This window comes from Chrysemys picta, chromosome 3 (assembly GCF_011386835.1).
Source record: "Chrysemys picta bellii isolate R12L10 chromosome 3, ASM1138683v2, whole genome shotgun sequence".
NCBI lineage: Eukaryota > Metazoa > Chordata > Testudines > Emydidae > Chrysemys > Chrysemys picta.
Window position 1 is genome coordinate 50,240,379 of NC_088793.1, and position 13,108 is coordinate 50,253,486.

General features: G+C 43.8%; 1 protein-coding gene across 11 annotated transcripts in view; it reads left to right on the forward strand.

Moving 5' to 3' along the window:
• The window catches only part of PRIM2 (DNA primase subunit 2), a 290,346-nt gene that overhangs the window by 140,010 nt on the left and 137,228 nt on the right, over window positions 1-13,108 (forward strand). The window lies entirely within an intron of this gene.

Here is a 13,108-nt window from a genome sequence, read left to right on the forward strand (position 1 = left end):
GGCCAGTACCAGATGCTTCAGAGGAAAATGCAAGAAAAACACCACAGTAGGCAGATGTGGAATAATCGGCCCCCTCCTGAAGGTCTTGTCCTAGTCACTAATGGTTAGTGATTTGCTTACAATCTGAAACATGCTGTTTTATCTCCCTTCGTTATTATAATTTATCTCTACTTTCTGTGGTTGTCTGAGTTGACTGATCCAAAATTCAAACTGGACTTTTTAAAACTTACCTACTGCTTATCAATTGGCATCTAACATAGTTACTAACCTTTATAAGGAAGATGCTGTATGCTGCATTTATATCACTGCTAAACAAAATGTGCTGTGCTTGATTTTCTTTGATACATTTGGTTAAGAAATGAAAACACAGAAGGCAGGATCAAATGTCAGCTCTAAAGTCTTAAAATTAGTGCACAAATTAATCTTCAATGGTTTCTTTGTACATTTAATACACTGATTTTCTTGTTACCAAAAATACTAAGTTTTAATCAAGAAATAAGACCTTATCAACTAAAAACTGTTTATGCTTCATAAGGTTCAGTGAAAATTATGTGTTTGACCTCTGTGAAATGTTTAGATGCATCAGACTGACTTAAGTGATAGAGATCATTTTTTCCCCTGGGTGTGAAGGATCCAAAGAGCAGCGTTCTTTTCCTAATGTTCTGTATTTGTATCTTGCGTTTTGTTGCAGAATATATAATAAAACATGAATTTCTTTGAGTGATGGTCCCTATGTATATTCCATTTGGCTACACATCTGCTCTATGCACCAGAGATCTGAGAATTCTTGAAAGTAGTGTCTGGTGGTCTGCACCTGCACCCCTGCTCTCTTAATATAAGTGATCCATCCATCCCCTGTCTCCTATTCCCAGCTTCTGGCAAACAGAGGCTAGGGACACTTCAGCGCATGGTGTTGCATCCCTGCTCATCTGGTTAATAGCCATTGATGGACCTATCCTCCATGGATTTTATCTAGTTCTTTCTTGAACTATAGTCTTGACCTTCACAACATCCTCTAGCAAAGAGTTCCACAGGTTGATTGTGCATTTGTGTTAAGAAGTACTTCCTTTGGTTTGTTTTAAACCTGCTGCCTATGAATTTCATTTGGTGACCCCTAGTTCTTGTGTTAGGTGAAGAAGTAAATAACACTTCCTTATTTACTTTCTCCACACCCATCATGATTTTATAGACCTCTATCATATCTCCCCTTAGTCGTCTCTTTTCCAAGCTGTAAAGTTCCAGTCTTATTAATCTCTCCTCATATGGAAGCTGTTCCATACCCCTAATAATTTTTGTTCCCTTTTTCTGTACCTTTTCCAATTCCAATGTATCTTTTTTGAGATGGAGCAACCACATCCGCACGCAGAATTCAAAATGGGAGTGTACCATGGATTTATATAGCAGCAATGTGATATTTTCTATCTTACTATCTATCCCTTTGTCAGTGATTCCTAATATTCTGTTCACTTTTTTGACTGCCACTGCACGTTCAGTGGATGTTTGCAGAGAACTATCCACGACTCCAAGATCTCTTTCTTGAGTGGTAACAGCTAATTTAGACCCCATCATTTTATATGTATAGTTGGGATTACGTTTTCCAATGTGCATTACTTTCTATTTATCAACATTGAATTTCATCTGCCATTTTGTTGTCCAGTCACCCAGCTTTGTGAGATCCCTTTGTAAATCTTCATAGTCCGCTTTGGACTTAACTATCTTGAGTAGTTTTGTTTTGTCTGCAAATTTTGTCACCTCACCATTTACCTCTTTTCCCAGATCATTTGTGTATGTTGAACAGTCCTGGTTCCAGTACAGACCCGTGGGGGACCCTGCTATTTACCTCTCTCCATTTTGAAAATGGACCATTTATTCCTATCTTTTAACTAGTTACTGATCTATGACAGCTTATCCCATGACAGCTTACTTTGGTTAAGAGCCTTTGGGGAGGGAACCTGTCAACGGTTTTCAGAAAATCTAAGTACACTATATCCATTGGATCACCCCTTTCCACATGCTCCGCACTGAAAGTAAAAGGGGCAGGGTGGACTGATTCCCTCTCCAGTACCTTCTTACTGGCACATGGCCTGAGTCGGAATCCTCAAGCTTCCAGAGCTGATCCTTCTGTTCTCCTGCAAATATTCAACTTGTATTATTCTCAGTTTTTTATTGTTTGTTAGTGTTTCTTAGTTCCCCAGTTAGTGTTAGAATCCACACCCCAGGAAACCCTTCCAGTTTCCAGGCACAGGACTTAAATTATGCATAGGATATCAGGCTTCAGAAACTACATCTCCCACCTCCATTTCTTTTTGGTGAGTAACAACTACCAGCACTGCCTCTACTGCCTCAGAGAAGCTCATATCCCTGCTAAGTGCAGTATCTGCCATGCTCTTCCCAGCTGTATGTGGCAGGCATGAGAACATTGGCTTTGGAAACACCTAATGGAGTGTACAATGAGGCTCCCAGTCAGGCCCAGGCTCAGGAGACCCCTCTGTACATTGACCAGAGTTGGCAAGGAGCACACTCCCTAGTATCATATTCTGACTCCAGAGCAGAGAGGGGCAGAGGGAAGGACCCTTTGCTAGGCCCCCTCGTGATAGTAAGGGGCACTCTCACAAACAAATACAGGTCCTCTCCTAGACCCTCCAAGAGGAGAGGTCCCTCCCCAACTCCATCCAAGTCAGGTGAGCCTTCATGCTGAAGCCATAAGGACTTACTTAGGCTTTCCTAAACTTTGTTGGTGGCAAGCTCAAAAGACTTGTAGGAGCAAGGCTTCTATGGTACCAGCCTCTTCATTGACTTCAACATCAACTGTGATGCCATCTTAAATGAAACACTGGAACCCAAAGGATGGGAATTGCTGGTATTGCCAAATACTGGGAGGCTGGAGACTCGTTCACTGGTGGTAGTCATGGCTCCATGAGGAACTACCATCCCTGCTTTGGTGGTATGGAGTGAGACAACGAAACCTCCAAAGGTGCCAGTGACTTATACCATTTGGGACAGCATTCTCTTCTTCCCGGACCCACAATCTTCATTATTTTTGGGATCGATCCTTAACAAGGAGATACAAATGCCTGCAGGAATCTGGAACTCTGGAAAAAGTCTATCCCATGTGTTGTCCACTAGCTGTGGTTTCCCTTTAGTGGAACTGCTGGCACCACCAATGGAGGCGGATCTAACCTTTTAATCTTTGGGAGAATATGATGTACTGGTGGAACCAGCTTCTCCTCCATCTAGGGCATTCCGTGTATTTGGGGATCAATAATGTTCTGGAACCAGCCACACAGACAGGAGTTTCTCTTCGGGACCCGTGGTACCCAATTCCTCGGGGACCACCGCAACCTGCCATTGACTTCTCATCCTGGCTTTACTGGGTTATTGGGACCCTTAAGCACGTTACCCAGAATCTGTCTGTTCCAACAGGGAATCTTACCATACCTCCCCTCCAAGGCATCAGTCAGAATCCGCTGAGCCCATGGAAGAATCGGAAGACGAGCTGGAGCTGTCAGTTCCAACAGGGCTATTGTCCTTGTCACTCGAGGAGGCAGTTGCTCCAGCCTCTCAGTCTTCCCTGGACAGTCATAAACCGTTTCAAGAGTTGTTATTAGAGGGTGGTGGAAGAGCTCCAAATCTTTTTAGTGGAGGTCCAGGAACCTCAGCATAAGTTCCAGGGTGTCCTGCAGCCTATGGGCTCCAGTCAGATTGCACTCCCGGTAAATATACCCATACTAGAACCAGAAAGGGCTTTATGGCAGACACCAGCTGCCTGTGGCCTTACCCTCAGAGAAGCGGTACTTTGTCCCAGCTAAGAGAGTGTTCATTCACCCTGCCTCAATGTCCTTGGTAGTCCAGGCAACCACAGAAAGATCCAGAAAACAACACTTGAGGGCAATCCCTGCAGAGAATGAGGCCAAGCATCCAACCGTATGGAAAGGAATGTGTTTCCATCTACCAGCCTGCAGTTTAGAATCTCAAACTATTAGGCCCATCTTGCCAAATACGATTTTTCTGAATTACTTTAAGTTCCTGGACTTTAGGGACAAGTTGTCTCTGGAGGACACGGCTCAGTTTCCAGCCTGTACCGATGAGGGAAAACTAGTGGCCAGAATCTCTTTACAAGCTGCAGTTGTTGCAGCTGTTACAACATCAAGATCTACGACAACTGTCATTGTGATGCAATAGGAATTGTAGCTATACATCCCCTTGCTACACTATTTGGAGTTTTCCAGGGAAACTGGGACACACTGTTGACTTGCCCTTTCATGAGACAAATCTTTTCAATGAGAAAATGGCCAAGCCTTTCCACTCGTTGAAAGGCTCTAGGGAAACCCTCCACTCACTGAGTACATATACACCTGTTCTGAAGAGAAAATATCATACACAGCACTATGAACCAAAGTCCTTATTACAACTCTTCAGCACTTCTATGTGCCACCTCTCAAATGACAGAAACCGTAGAGGTCATGATATCCTGCCCCTTCCATTTCAGCTCCAGCTACCCAACCTCACTCTGCAGTCAAGAGATATATTTGACATTGTTTGGCAGCTCTCTACATCTACACTCAAGTGGATGCCGGATATAATCAATTCTGGCTATGCCATCAAGTATCTCTATCCGCCTCCTCCAAAACCCCTTTCCTGCCTCTCTTTTCAGTGGCCACTCTCACAAGGAGAATCTCCTTCAGGAGCAATACAGTAGGTACTCCCTTGTTACTGGGGAGAAAGGTTAAGTTTGAAATATTTCCTAGTCCCCAAGAAGAACTGAGGCTGGAGACCTATTCTTGACCTGAATCAACTTAAGGTTTTTATTCACAAGCTGAAATTGTGCATGGTTACATTGACATTGATAATACCACCCCTAGAAAAAGGCATGTGGGTCATGGGTCTTGATATGAAAGACACATGCTTTCATGTGGATATTCACCCCTTTCACTGACAATTCCTCAGGTTTGTGCTGGGCCCCCACCACTGTCAATACAGGTTGCTCCCGTTTGGGTTAGCTACAGCTTCCACAGTCTTAAATAAAGTATTCCCAGTAGTGGCAGCTCCACTGTCCCATAGTTGGATAACTGTCTACTTGCCAGCAGGTCTTGCCTGAAAGTCTTAATGTCAGCCTTGTTGCTGTTCCACCTTTTAGTATCCCTGAGAATCTCTAAATGTGGAGAAGTGTACTTTGACTCTGACACAGACTGTGAAATGTATAGGAATGACCTTGGATTCAATGAGGGTGAAGACTTACCTCCCCATGGACAGATTTCCCACTGTGGATGCTCTTATCTAGTTACATGCAGCTGTCGAACATGAGTTCTGATATGCCTTACTCTTGTGGGCCATATGTTGTCCTGTAGTTACATGATGCCATTTGCCAGACTCAACCTCTGTTGCAAGCTTGGCTCCGAGCAAGCACAGCATGAATACCATAGTAACAATTCCTTCGAAGATGAGGGCCTCTCTCGTATGTGAAGGGACCCTGGACGTGTGTATGGGAGTTCTCTTTCTGCCCCCCTCATCTGACAAAATGATACTTACAGATGCATCCCTCATAGACTAAGGAGCCCATATGGACGATCACACTGGACAAGACACTTGGTTACCTGAGAGAACCAGAATGCACATCAGTTTTCTGGAACTGAGAGCAGTATGAGAAACTTGCAAAGCATTCCTATCATTCATACATTCCCTCATATCCTGATAATATTGGACAATGGGACTACCGTTTTATAAATAAGCAGGGAGGGGCCAGCTCTGTCACCTGTATAGAAGCGGTCAACTTATGGAACTGGTATATTCAGAACCACATCACCCTATTGGCAGTGAACCTCTTGGACACCCAGAATTCACCGGTGGACATCCTCAGCAGGCATTTCACCACCAATCATGAGTGGGAGTTACACAATTCAATAGTGAACAGCATCTTTGCCCACGTGGGCCTATTTTGCCCCTCAAACAAATGGGAAGTGCAACATGTACTGCTCCAGGGGAGCTCAAGGTCAGTACTCCAAGAATGATACTCTCTTACTGCTGTGAACAGATCACTTTAGCTTTGCCTTCCCTGCCTTCCTGATACTACCTTGGGTTCTATGGAAAATTCAGCTGGACAGGCGAAAATCATCCTCCTTGCCTCCAGATAGCCTAGAGAATTCTGGTTTCCAAGCATCCTGCAAATGTTATCCCATCCACCTATCAGCATTCAGACATTTCTGGATCTTTCCAGATCTCTTAATCCAGAAAAATGGCAGGGTCTGCATCCCAACCCTGATGCTCTTCATCTCATGCATTGGTATTTGGATGGGCATAGAACATTCCTGCTTTGAAGCTGTCCAAGGCATTCTTAGTATTAGCAGATATGACTCCACCAGAAAATGTTGCTGAGCCAAGTGAAAACATTTCTATGTTTGGGCCCAGCAATTTCATATATCTCCAGAGACATTAGATGTTCTTGGTATTTTAGACTATCTTCTTACCCTCAAAACTATGGGCCTTTCCCTTAGATCACTATGAGGTCATCTGGCAGCAATTAGCACGTCACCCACCAATGGACAGTTACTTGAATTTTACCCATCTACTAATATCCAGATTCTTGAAGGGCCTGATCAGAACCAACCCCTCACCAGTATCTTAATTTAGTGCTTTCAGCACTCACTGAGCCACACTTTGAATCACTATTTACGTGTTCCATGTGTCACTTATCAGTGAAGGTCATCTCCTTCCTTATTGCCATCACCTCAGCCAGAAGGGTAAGTGAATTTGGGGCCTTAATGGCCAATCCACCATACACAATATTCCATATGGATAAGATCTTGCTACGATTACACTCACAATTCATTCCTAAGATAGTTTTGGAATTTCACATACAGGAAGTGAATTGACTAGTTGGTTTTTCCCAAAGCCCCATACCTCTAATGAGGAGGGAAGACTCCATTTCCTCAATGTTCAACAAGCATGGGCTCTCTGCCTGCAGAGAACAAACTCAAACTCAAATGTGTGTCAAGGTGTTTTTTAGGAGTTTCTGCCAGTCATGGTAATTATTAATGGATGTGCAGTTGTATGCAAAGTCAAATTGTAAGCCTGTGTATTGTTTATATATCTCTTTGTGCTGCATTTTCCCCCTCCACCTGTCATATTCCCTGTGTAAAAGTGAGTGCTTGAGAGTAAAGTATATTTCTATTAAGTACATGTTATGCTAAAATGTGTAATGAATTAACTGGAGCAATTGCTTAACTTTTTACCTTTCTTGAACTTGATGTTATACAAACCACTGTTTCAACCTTATATTGTTGATAGGTGTATTGAGTGCTATATAGCATATTTAATGCAGAATGTTATTCTCAAATAAGCATGTGAGGGTTCATTCTGTTTCTTATTTTTCTTATGGTTTTCTATAGTGCCCATTGCTCTAGTATATAAACATTTTCCAAGTAGACTAAATCTGCACGGTGAAGTCTTAAGTGGACTTAATTGAGTATTCTGCTCTTCTCCTCTCCTTTGTTAAAGGAGGCTTTGCGAGAGGAATATTTTCTTAAAAATCATTTTCATGCTGGTTACAGGGGAATTGCTTTGCCAAAGGAGCATCTGGCAGTATTCTCTGAAAGTGGTCAGATTTTGAATTAGCCTGATCTCACTGGAAAGCTTGTGCCGCTACCAAAACTTTTGCACAGCAAATACTTTATTTCTAGCTATCTCATGCTTCTTCCTGGACTTTCATTGATTCCTAGATTCCAAGTGCAGAATGGACAATTGTGATCATCTACTCTGACCTCTTGTATAATACAGGCCACAGAACTTCCTTAAAATTATTCCTAGAGCATATCTTTCAGAAAAAAATTCCAATCTTGATTTAAAAATTGCTTGAGATGGAGAATCCACAATGACCCTGGGTAAATTGTTCCAGTGGCTAATTACCCTTGCTGTTAAACATTTACGCCTTATTTCTAGTCTGAATTTGTCTAGCTTTAACTTCCAGCTTGTGTTATACTTTTTCAGCTAGATTGAAGTGCCCATTATCAAATATTTGTTCCCCATGTAGATATTTAAACAGTAAGTAAGACAACAGAAGCATATGGGAGCCAGTGAAGGGATTGCAGCACAGGACTGATGTACTCAGTGTCTCATTTCTTTTAATTTGTTTGAGCACCTTGTAATTTTTGTTTTTCTTCTTGTGAATCATATTGCAATGACACATTTCTTTACTGCTGTTAGTATTCGGAATGGATATATTTTAGTTCTTTTGTAATTTTTTGAAAGAAGGAGGAGAATATGTCTCCTAGAACATAGTAGACTGGTGTAGTGCGGTGGCAGTTGTTCCTCCCCCTCTGGGTCTGAGGGAGGCCACATCGCCTTATTACATCACCAGATCACTGTCAAGTATCAGGGGGAATTAGAAAGCCAGTTGTTAGCATCTGACCCTCTTGTTGGGCAGGACACCAAACAGTCTGTGGGATCTGGCCCTCAGGCAGGACAGAACTAATGAGCAATCTGTAACGAACAGTCTATGCGCTCAGGCCTGGAGGCAGGGCGGAGCTAACAAATTGTCTATAGTCTCAGGCCCTCTGTCAGGTCAGAGCAATTAAGCAGTTGGGGGGCCTCACCTTTAAGTAGGTCAGAACACCCAAGCAGTCTACGGGCCCTGGCCCTCAGGCAGGGGCAGAGCAAATGAGCAAGCAGTTTATAGGCCCTGACCCTCAGGCAGGGCAGAGCAAACAGATATTCTATGGGTTCTGGCCCTCAGGCAGGGGTAGAGCAAACAAGCAAGCAGTTTATAGGCTCTGGCCCTCAGGCAGGGGCAGAACAAATAAGCAGTCTGGAAGTCAATGCTGGCCCTTTGGCTTGTGGTTGGAAGGCTGCCACTGGAGGGGTGGGGTTGGCAGCAGGGGAGGTACGGGGACCAGAGCCTACCTGACTCTATCAGGTCCCAGCCTATGGCCCTAACAGTGGCGGAGTGTTCTGCCATTAGATTAGCAGGGAATCCAGCCGCAACATGCTGACCTGGGTACAGGCAGCAATGTAGCCGGACTATAGTCGTCTATCCCTGGGCTTCTTTCTCCCCTCCCCTCAAGTTGTACCTGAATACTGGGGTTGTCCTCTGTCTCTCTGGGATATACAGCCAGTGGTAATTCCAGCAGCTCCTCTGTGTCTGGGTTGGCTGGTGGCTCTGGAAGCTTGGGTGAGTCATCAGGGACTCAGGGCAGCAGAGGTCCTTCTTGGTGTCCCTCTCCAACAGCAAGGGAGAAATCTGTCTCCCTTGGCAGCTCCCCGGCGGACTCGGTCTCCTTTTGAGTCAGGGCGCTGCCTGGCTGGGCAGCAGCGACAGAGGCCTGCAGTGAGCCAAGCAAGTCTGTCTCTTGCCCTGGCTGGGCTCTAACTGAGCTGGAGGCTCCGCCTTTTGTACTTCCTGCTTGCCTCTCAACTTTCGGTGGGAGGGGTTAGTCCAGCCTGACTCCACCCACATAGGCACAGATAGCGGTTCCTCCTCCTCTGGCTCAAAGGGAGGCCACACTGCCTCAGTGAAGCTGGGTTTACACCAAGATTTTCTGTTAATTTTTATACCCGATACCAAAATGTTTGTATCTGTGGGGAGTCTTTTTTGGTAAAGTAATCTTGTCTGTGTTGTGTCAATCAGAGTTTGAAACTAGTTGTGTTCATGTGCTCCTTGTTAGTTTATTCAGAGCAACTAAGTATTGAATGGTCATAGAGAATGAACTATCCCTGGATGTAATCCCTCCAAAATGAAATTTAAGCACACTGGTGATGTAGTTGTAGAAGCTTGCACTGGTGCTGGTGCCCATGATATACTTTTACTGCTCTTAAATATTTATGGCCATCTGTGATGTTGCACCCCATAATGCTGTATAGAAATATTGGAACATCTCTGAGGGTGAGATTTACTTGCATTTAGTTTCCTACTGTATTAGGCTTAGACTTGAGTGTTTTTGTTTAATTTTGCTTGGTAATTTACTTCTGTCTGTTATTACTTGGAACCACTTAAATCCTATTTTTATATTTAATAAAATCACTTTTTACTTATTAATTAACTCAGAGCAAGTATTAATACCTGGAGGAGCAAACAGTTGTGCATATCTCTCTATCAGTGTTATAGAGGGCGAACAATTTATGAGTTTACCCTGTATAAGCTTTATACAGAGTAAAACGGATTTATTTAGGAACTGGGTATCTGTGTGTTGGAGACAGGAGCACTTCTTAAGCTGTTTTTCAGTTAAACCTGCAGCTTTTGGGGGATGTGGTTCAGACCTGGGTCTGTGTTTGTTTTAGGCTAGTGTGTCTGGCACAACCAGGCAGGGTACTGAAGTCCCAAGTTGCCAGGGAAAACGGCCTTAGAGGTAGTCTCAGCACATCAGGTGGCAATCCCAAGGTGGTTTCTGTGACCCAGCCCGTCACACCATCTTTTCGCTCAGCCAACAAAAATGCACCCATACAAACACGCAGTTGCAAGTACAAATTGGATAATTGTAAGCAGATGCAGAATTGTGTGCACAAATCAGCATTTGCATATGCAGTAGCCTGTATTGCATACATAAATGATGTTTTGGGACATGTTCAGTAGATGTGCCTGCAGATATTGTGGACATACTGTATTTTCTGGCGTATAAGACTACTTTTTAACCCAGGAAAATCTTCTCAAAAGTCGGGGGTCGTCTTATACGCCGGGTGTCGTCTTATAGGGCGGGTGCTGAAACTTCCGAGCCGGACTGGAGAATCTGCGGTCGCCGCATATGGTGGGGGGAGCTCAAAAACGGCCGCGGCCGCATCCCCGCCCGATGACGAGGTGAGGGGGCGCCTCACCGGGAAGGTGTAAGTGAAGGGCGGAGCAAGCTGCAGGCGTCCGGGACGCCCGGGCTATGGAAAAAAGAGATAGAGCGGCGCTGTGCCCAGAAAAACACGCCTCTTTCACCCGTCTGGCCCGCCCGTGTATCCTATTACCGTACCTCCTTCTCTGCCTCTCAGATCTCGCTCCTGAGGACTGCAGTGAAGCGGCGCAGGCGCGCATGTGCGAGATCTGAGAGGCAGAGAAGGAGGTAATAGGATACAAGGGCGGGCCAGACGGGTGAAAGAGGCGTGTTTGCGCTACCGCTCTGATAGTCTTGGAGACAGGGAGGGCTGGGCAGGCAGGGAGAGCTGACCAATCCAAGCAGGCTTTGTATACAACAACCAGCCAATCGCCGGTAAGGTACATCGCTTGCCGTGATTGGCTGGTTGTTGTATACTGGGTACCACATACAGTATAGCACCAGTATCTGTACCTGTTCATACAGTATAGCACCAGTACATACAGTACAGTATACAAATGTCCAACAGTCAAAACCCCATCATGGCTCCACCAGCAAGAAGAAAGAAATATGAAGCCAGTTTCAAACTTAAAGTTGTAAACTTTGCCATGGAACATAATAACTGCGCTGCTGCAAGACAATATGGAGTAACAGAAAAGATGGTTCGGGACTGGAAAGCAAATGAAAAAGCATTAAAGAGTATGCCAAGGGGTAAGTGTGCATTAAGAAGAGGCACTCCACATTGGCCAGAACTCGAAAAACATGTAGCAGACATGGTGAATGAGCATCGCCAAAACGGTTATGTAGTGACACGAAATAAAATACATTTGTTTGCACTTCAGTGGGCCAAATCTAACCCAGATCACAGCAACAGATTTAAGGCCACTGTATCCTGGTGTACTAGATTCATGGGAAGGCATAATATGGTACGGAGGCAAAAGATGAAAATTGCCCCAAAATTACCTGCAGATCTTGATAGCAAAGTAAATAGTTTCCATCGATACATAATACAACAGCGCACTAAACATGGCTATGCGTTAAGTAGTATTGGAAATATGGATGAAACTCCAATGAATTTTGATATGGTTGGAAATAAAACTGTCCATCAAAAAGGTGAAAAAACAATTTTAATTAAAACAACAGGACATGAGAAGTCCAGTTTTACAGTGGTACTAGGATGCACAGCTGATGGCGCCAAACTGAGACCAATGATTATTTTTAAAAGAAAAACAATGCCGAAATTCAAGTTCCCTGTTGGTTGTTTTGTACATGTGAATGAAAAAGGCTGGATGCATGAAGAAGGGGTAAAGCTATGGCTTGATAATGTATGGAGCAGGCGACCAGGTGGACTTATTCAAAAATGTAGTCTACTGGTGTGGGATATGTTCAGGGCTCATTTAACTCCCAGCACCAAGCAAATGCTTGCAAGACTAAACACAGATGCGGCAGTTATTCCTGCAGGATTGACATCGTTGGTTCAGCCACTGGATGTGTGCCTAAACAAGCCATTTAAAGATCGCATTCGAGAACAGTGGAATGAATGGATGGTTAGCGGCGAAAAGTCATTCACAAAAGGAGGAAACATGCGTGCTCCACAGTTGGATGTTTTGTGCAAGTTTGTCATAAAAGCCTGGAATGATATTGATGCAGAAACAGTAATCAAGTCTTTCAAGAAGTGTGGCATATCAAATTCATTAGATGGTATGGAGGACGACTACTTGTGGCAAGATGAAGAGGAAGCCGAAGCTGAGACCACACCATCTGATACGGAATTCGATCCATACGATGACTGCCTTACAAATGTATCACAAGATGTCATTGATGTACTTATGATATCAGATGACGAACAGGAGGATTTTGAAGGCTTTTAAAGGGAAACTGTCATGCCAGCAAAACCTGTAAAAATACCGTAGCTTGCAGTTATGATGGGCGTTGCTAACTCGCCAGGGACTTGCCCGGCACTTGCTCTCTCTCTCTTGTTTGTTATCTTCCTCCTATCATCATCAGTTCCAGTTTGGTTGACAGCTTAGAAAACAAACAGCATGGCAGCTCCCATGGGTTTATTGTCTTATCCTTCCTTTCAGCTTTAGAGTGAATTAGGAAAAGTTTAATCCACTTGCACTGTTTTATGTTTACATGTTTGATGACAAACAGCCTTATGTTTATAAGTGACAGTTTTCCTGCTAAGTACCTGCATGTCATAAGCATTTGAATTAAAATTACCATATTGAAATCAAATCTGATGTTTTTTTAATTTTTTTTTGGTGTGAGTTGGAAGAGGGGTAGTCTTATACGGCGAGTATATCCCAAACTCTATATTTTAA